Raw genomic sequence first — 7,245 nt, forward strand, 5'->3', positions numbered from 1 at the left:
CACAGCCAGAACCCAGGCCAATTAAGTAGATTCATCTGCGAGCATAATGGGCCTGTAGGATGGAGCCATCTGTGCGTCCCTGAATAGCCGAGACGAACCCAAGAAAAGGAGGCACAGAGTGAAGCTTCACTGGGAAAAGAAACAGGAAATTCACGTTTCTTTTGCATTTAGTTGACATTTTCAAACACATTCTGGCTGAAAACAGCAAGTTATTGTCATCTGAAGAGCTGGTTGAAACAGGAGCTGGTAAGTCATCAAACTAAGTTTATTTCAAGGATTAGAGTTGATCTATGGAAGCTCATTGGACTACATGCAACACAATGTAAGTTTTTAAAAAAATATTATTTCAACTCAGATCAGTTCAAAAAAAAAAACACCAAGCTTGGATCTGGAGCCGGAGCTCAACACAAACCAAGAGCAACAAAATCATGTAAAAACATGAGATACATTTAAACGAGTTTGTTTCTGTTTCCCTCAGTGAGTAATAAACTCTTCTCTGCACAAAGACAGAAAAATATTACTAAGCATTTTTTTCTGTCTAGTTTCAAATGCAAATATCTCTCTGTGCTTTAAATAGGACAAAACCAGTTTCAGCAAGTAGAAGAGCTTGTTTTAAACAAATAATTCTTGAATATTGATTTTGAAAAAATAGTAGAGCCACTGGAAGATTATTTCACTCATAACTAAACATTTTCTGCACGTTATAGAGGATAATCTGCCAGTGGAACTGATTGTAAACTCCTCCAGCTTGAGAAAGTTACTTGTAAGTTAGTTTTGATTTATTTCAAGTATGTTTGCAGAAGAAACTAGACAAAAAAAATGTCTATTTTTGCAGTGCAAAGAAAACAAATGATTGTTGTAACTCAGGCTGATCCGGGAGACGTCTGCTGAAGACAAATAAATGTTGTGAGTGTCTGGTTTAACATCGACATTATTAGATTCTGTTTCTTCGCTTGCTCTTTTCTTTGGTTTGTTGTTTGCTTGTATTTCCCTTTAATTCACGTGAAGCACTTTGAATTGCCTTGTTGCTGAAAATGCTCGATATAAATGACCTTAACTTGATTCAGGTCCAGGCCCGGCGTTGTTTTGTTTGACCGTTCTCCCAGTGCATGCTGGGTTTTCTCTTGGTACTCCAGCTCCCTCCCGCTCTCCAAAAACACGACTGCTGGGTTGACTGGTTTCTCCAAACTGCCTTCTGACGCAAGCGTGTTTCTGTGTGTCCACCAGTGTCACAGAGGTCAAATGTCAGCCTAACGATGACGTGTCTGGACAGGAATCAGGAGCAAATGAATGCAAGGGGAAAAATATTGTTTGTGTTATAAAGAAAGGTGTTTAATAATTTACATCTGTAATTTCTGTCGTAGTTTTATCACAAAAACAACAACAAAATAAATAAAAATCTTTCAGTGTCAGTGATTGAACAAGCTAACATTCAGGTTTCTGCATTTATCTTATTTTTGCAATAAATAAAACCAAAAACATCCAACAGCTTCTTCTCAAAAGCAACATTAATAAACAAAGAGCAACTTTCTGTTCTAGTTGAAAGAAAAATAAAATAATCAACTCAAAAAACAGGCTGTCCTGGAGAAGGGATTCATTTCCTCCCAGAATGCAGCTGCTGGTTTTTCCATCCAGTTATTGCTCTGAAATATGTATTCCAGAGCAATAACCAGGCCTGATTACTACTGGACCTTTAGAACCAAGAAATATTTCAACAGAACCTCAAAAAACATTCAAATTAAAGAACAGATGAAGAACAAAGTCACTGACGTCAATCTGACTGGAAAAGTTTACAAAGCCATTTTAAAAGGACGGCGTTTTGTATTTTCCAAAATATGTTTGACTTTGCAGTTTGCCGCCTTTAAATTGGGTCTGTGTCTCTTTAAGAAGCTCCTGCTCTTTCTGAAACGCCGCCTTCAGGAAGTCGTCACAACAATGTCCCTCCATTAAGCTTTCAGCATCATCTTCCGGAACTTTTCACTGAGAAGCAGTTTGTATTAAAAGCTCCAAAGATGTGCAGCTCCACTGGGTGTTTGCTAATTGCTGCTGCTAGTCTGGAGGAGTTCAGTCACCATTTTTATTTCTCATATTTTTTGTAGTTCAAGTTCAAAGATGGTGGAACTACAAGTGGATATGTCAAGCAAAGATGGTGGAATCAACTAACTCACTCACTCACTCTCTTTTGTTACCTAGCAACGCACTCACTCTTTGGTCACCTAGCAACAATCTGTTGGGTAACAGGCGCAGCAGCAGTTTTAGGTTCCCCAGCTGCTTTAAAAAAAATCAAAAACAACAAGGCTTTGTAGTGAAAACTGAGGATAAAACCAAAAGGTTCGGTTGTATTTCATACATTTAAAACAGCAAAAAGGTGAATAATTATCAATATCGACTGACATAAAACCTTATGTTGTATTTTTCAGCCATATTGTCGAGCCCTGTTGAATTAACTCACGCACTCCCAAACGGCACGGAAAAGGGTGAAACACACGTCCAGCACACAGGGACACAACAGGCATGACTCCTTAAAAGCACAGTGTTCCTGGTGAAAAACCCTCTAATGAGGATAATTTAAAGCAATTTTCCAAAGAAGAGTTGGGTCAGCATTCCTCCACAGTGATGTGAAAGGCTCATTACGAGTTATCGCAATGGAGGAACAACCAGTTATTCAGGGAACAATTACTCCTTCCTCATAGAGCCAAGCTGAACTGAAGCTGGTGGAGAGGCTGCACTCAAACTGAGATCAACTCTTTAAAAGGTTGAATGTTTGGAGAAATACAAAGAATGACTCGAGACTTTTGCACATTACTGAGTATAGAAAACTCAATAAATCACTGCCGACTCATCATCTTTACATTTGTTGAAGTAAAAGCTCGTTTTTCCTGCCTAAACTTCTCCCACTTAATGACGTTTTGCGCCACATTGCAGCTTCTACATTTAAAAACACGCATGTTACGTTTGCGGCCACTAGAGGCCGCTGTGCGACCACAAACTGTCAGCAGCAGCAGTGAAATAAGAAGCAAACCACTGAGTTATTGTTCTGTTTACATGCTCCTCCTGCAAAAGATGAACCACTTTCTACTGCTGATGATTGTGAGAGGACTGTTGCTACATGTTTTATATTTTGACCTGATGATTTGTGATTTTTGGTGACAGTTTGTCCAAAACCACCGACATCATCGCCTTTCTGACAGATGAGGAAGTTACGTGAAGCGAGAAGTTCAGTCTGGTTCTGAGTTTTCATGGTTTTTATTTAGAAGTGAGCTGACCTTCTAGAGGAGAATGTCCAATTTAAGTGATTTTTTTTTCAAAACCGAATTCTAAGAAAAATTAAAAATTATCTGATTAAAGACAGAATTTCATTAAAGAAAAATAGAATTTAGAAATTAAAGTCAGAATTCTGAGAGAAAAATCTAGATAGTAAGAAAGTTGTTAAATTCTAAGAAAAAAATCTCTGTGAGATTAAAGGCAGAATACTGAGGAGAAAAAAATATGAATAGTAAGAAAAACGTATACATTTTCTGATAAGTCAAAATCCAAGAAAAAATAAATAGCTTCTGAGATTAAGTCAAAATTCTGAGAAAAAAAAATTAAGAAATTCCGAGTTTTATGCAGAATTCTGAGAGGGAAAAAATTGCATCACAAATTTATATATATATATATATATATATATATATATATATATATATATATATATATATATATAGACCTCCAACGAATAAGGCAAGTCCTGAGAAGCCAGCTCAATGGCAAGAACAAAATCAGTGCGATAAACAGCTATGCCCTGCCAGTAATCAGATACCCTGCTGGAATAATTAGCTGGCCAAAGGAGGAGATAAAAGCCACAGATATTAAGACCAGAAAACTACTAACAATGCATGGAGGGTTCCATCCCAAATCCAGCACCCTGAGACTGTACACGAGCCGCAAGGAAGGAGGCAGAGGACTATTGAGTGTGAGAACCACTGTCCAGGACGAAACAACTAAGATCCATAAATACATCAGGGACAAAGCCTCAACAGACAATGTGCTCAGTGAATGTCTCAGACAACAGGGAACGGAGGTTGAGGTGCCACCAGCAAATAACCCAAGTGGCTGATATCAGTAAATCCTACCAATGGCTGGAAAAAGCTGGACTCAAGGACAGCACAGAGGCCCTCATCCTGGCCGCCCAGGAACAGGCCCTAAACACCAGAGCAATAGAGGCCCAGATCTACCACACCAGACAAGACCCAAGGTGTAGGTTGTGCAAGGAGGCCCCTGAGACAGTCCAGCACATCACAGCAGGGTGCAAGATACTGGCAGGGAAAGCGTACATGGAGCGACATAACCAAGTCAGGCATAGTGTACAGAAACATCTGTGCAGAATATGGACTGGAAACCCCGAGATCAAAGTGTGAAACACCCCCAAAGGTGGTGGAGAACGCCAGAGCTAAGATCCTGTGGGACTTCCAGATCCAGACAGACAAAATGGTAATGGCGAACCAACCAGACATTGTCGTAGTGGATAAACATCAGAGGAAAGCCGTTGTGGTTGATGTAGCAATACCAAGTGATTGCAACATCAGGAAAAAGGAGCACGAGAAACTAGAGAAATACCAGGGCCTCAGGGAAGAACTGGAGAGGGCCTGGAAGGTGAAGACCACAGTGGTGCCTGTGGTCATCGGGGCCCTCGGGGCAGTAACCCCCAAACTGGAGCAGTGGCTACAACAGATCCCAGGAACAACATCAACATCTCAGTCCAGAAATGTGCAGTCCTTGGCACAGCCAAGATACTGCGCAGAACCCTCAAGCTCCCAGGCCTCTGGTAGAGGACCCGAGCTCAGAGGATAAGAACCACCCGCGGTGGGTGAGATGGGAATTTTTTTATTTTATATATATATATTCTGTGAAGAAATCTGGAAAACAATGTAAATTTAATGCAGAATTCTGAGGGAAAATAAATTATTCTGCTTGGAGTCAGAATTATGTCTCTTTTTCTTCTTTTTTCGTCTGAATCTCATCTGAGTCTATACAGATTTTTTACTTTAATTAACTTTATCAAACCCAGTGAAGCTGTTGCTGTCAGTCGGGTTTTGCTGCTTCATGTTTAGTAAAACCAGACCGACATGGATGCAGGTCGCTGCTGTTTTGTGTTCTCGTCATATAAACTTGTCTCCAGATGCTGATCAATCGGACTGATTGATCAGCTCGGCTGCTGAAGAACTCGGCATGTAAAATGAAACATCTGGCTGCTCAGGCAGAGCCACACTTTGCACTTTGAACTCATCTTCCTGAAACACATTCCAAGACTCCAGTGTTTATAATCACATCACAGAGCTGCAATTAAATCATTTCAACATTTTTTAATTATTAATTTTGTTTGTATTTATTATGTCTACAGTCAGGCTGAGATAATTATTGCTAACAAATGCACAGAAGATTTTTCTTTTTTAGGAAATGATGACAAGGATGTTTTTCTGCATATAAAAGAAAAAACATGAAACTATTTATTCTGGAAACCTTTTTCTTTCCAGAATAAAAGGTTTGGAAAGTGGAAATTTTGCAAATTAATAACCGTAAGTATTAAACTGTGTTTGAATTATAGATAATGAGATTTTTGTTGTTTCTGCTCTGCAGATGATCACAGATACTTGTTTTGTACAGCTGCCAAATGTCAGTTTTATTTTTATCCAAGTGTTTTAAGTGACTAGATATGAAAAAATAGGGAGCAAATTTCTGCCAAAACACTCAGAAATTTTTAGATTAATCTCAGATTAAAAAGTGGGGAAAGAATTGCAAGAAAAATATCCAAAATTTAGATTTTTCCACAAAACAAAATTTCCAGAAAATTTCCTGGAACTAACTTAGAAATTTTATTGAAAAAAACTGGAAATGTATTGATTTGAAAAATTTAAAAATTGTTAGAAAACTCAAAAACCTTTAGATTAAAGTTAGAATGCTTCCTATATTTTTTGAAATAAAAAAAGGAAATTTTTTTTTTGTTGAAATTTTTGAGATGCATCTAAAAAATTTTTACTTCTCAAACAGAAATTTCCAATCTTGTTCTATAATTTTTTAAGCAAAATTTCAAAATGTCTGTTTTGTTGTTTTTTGTTCAAACTTTTTATTTCTGGAGCTAAGAAATATTCTTGTTTTATAAAGGATATTTAAGTTTTTATTTTCAGAAATGAACTCTTTTTCTAACCTTGGGGGCCCATGACATGCAGTCAGAAAATGCCGCTAGCGCCCCCTGCAGTCAGAGAATATGAAGGGTGACAGTTTGGTGCTGCACTGGAGCTGCTCTGACAGAAGAAAACAGAAAAGTAACAATGTCTTAAGATCCTCCAAACTTCAGATTTTTATTTTTTATTTCACGCGACAGTTTATCCATAAAGGAGAAAGAGAGAATTCATTTTTGATAAAAAATCATCCCAGACGTCCGATTTCCTAACAATAGTTAAAACAAGGTCAGTTTCCAGGATAAATGCTGCGTTTTAAATTATGCACAGCTCAAAATCACCTAGAGCAGCATCAGCCTCCGTTGACTCACCGCCTGCCTGTTGTGCAACAGCAGACGATTCATCCTCATTTCATAAATATATCAGTATTTTGTAGAGATATCTCTGAATGCAGACAAAAAGGTTTCACTTTTACTGAGTGATAATTTATCATTACAGAAAATAAATAAATGTAGATGAAGTATTTTTAACATTTGAATTGTATAATGGAAAATATTCTGCTAACTTCCACATGTTTACATTTGCACTGTTATCAATAATTGCTTTATATTTTATTCACATTATTATTTATATATATTTTAAGGTTATTTTACATTTCATACTTTTTTTTAAACTGTTCTTGGAGACAGAAACATCAGGTTTTCATTGCTGTGAAAATGACAATCATTGAAGAGTTTGTCCAGTTTCTCCTTTAATTTGCGTCAGAGTTTTGCTTTGTTTGTTTTTGTTGTTAAAGTCTTTAATCTGCAGTAAACTCCAGAATATCAAAACATTCAATATCCTAATTTTATAAGAAATGGTTGGTGATTCAACTGAACTAAAATATTAAAGTGAATCAGTATCTGAACTAAAACAAACCATCTTCCTGGTGAGTATCAAACTCACTAAAATCCACTTTCATTGGATGTGAAACTGAAAATTTACATCTCAGATTAATATTAAATCCAGCTTTTGGATTTATTCTCCATTCAGTCACTTTTAAATTTTCAATGCATTTGAAAACCTGGAAGAAAAACAAAACAAAACA

This window comes from Poeciliopsis prolifica, unplaced genomic scaffold (genome assembly GCF_027474105.1).
Source record: "Poeciliopsis prolifica strain line A6 unplaced genomic scaffold, Auburn_PproV2 SCAFFOLD003, whole genome shotgun sequence".
NCBI lineage: Eukaryota > Metazoa > Chordata > Actinopteri > Cyprinodontiformes > Poeciliidae > Poeciliopsis > Poeciliopsis prolifica.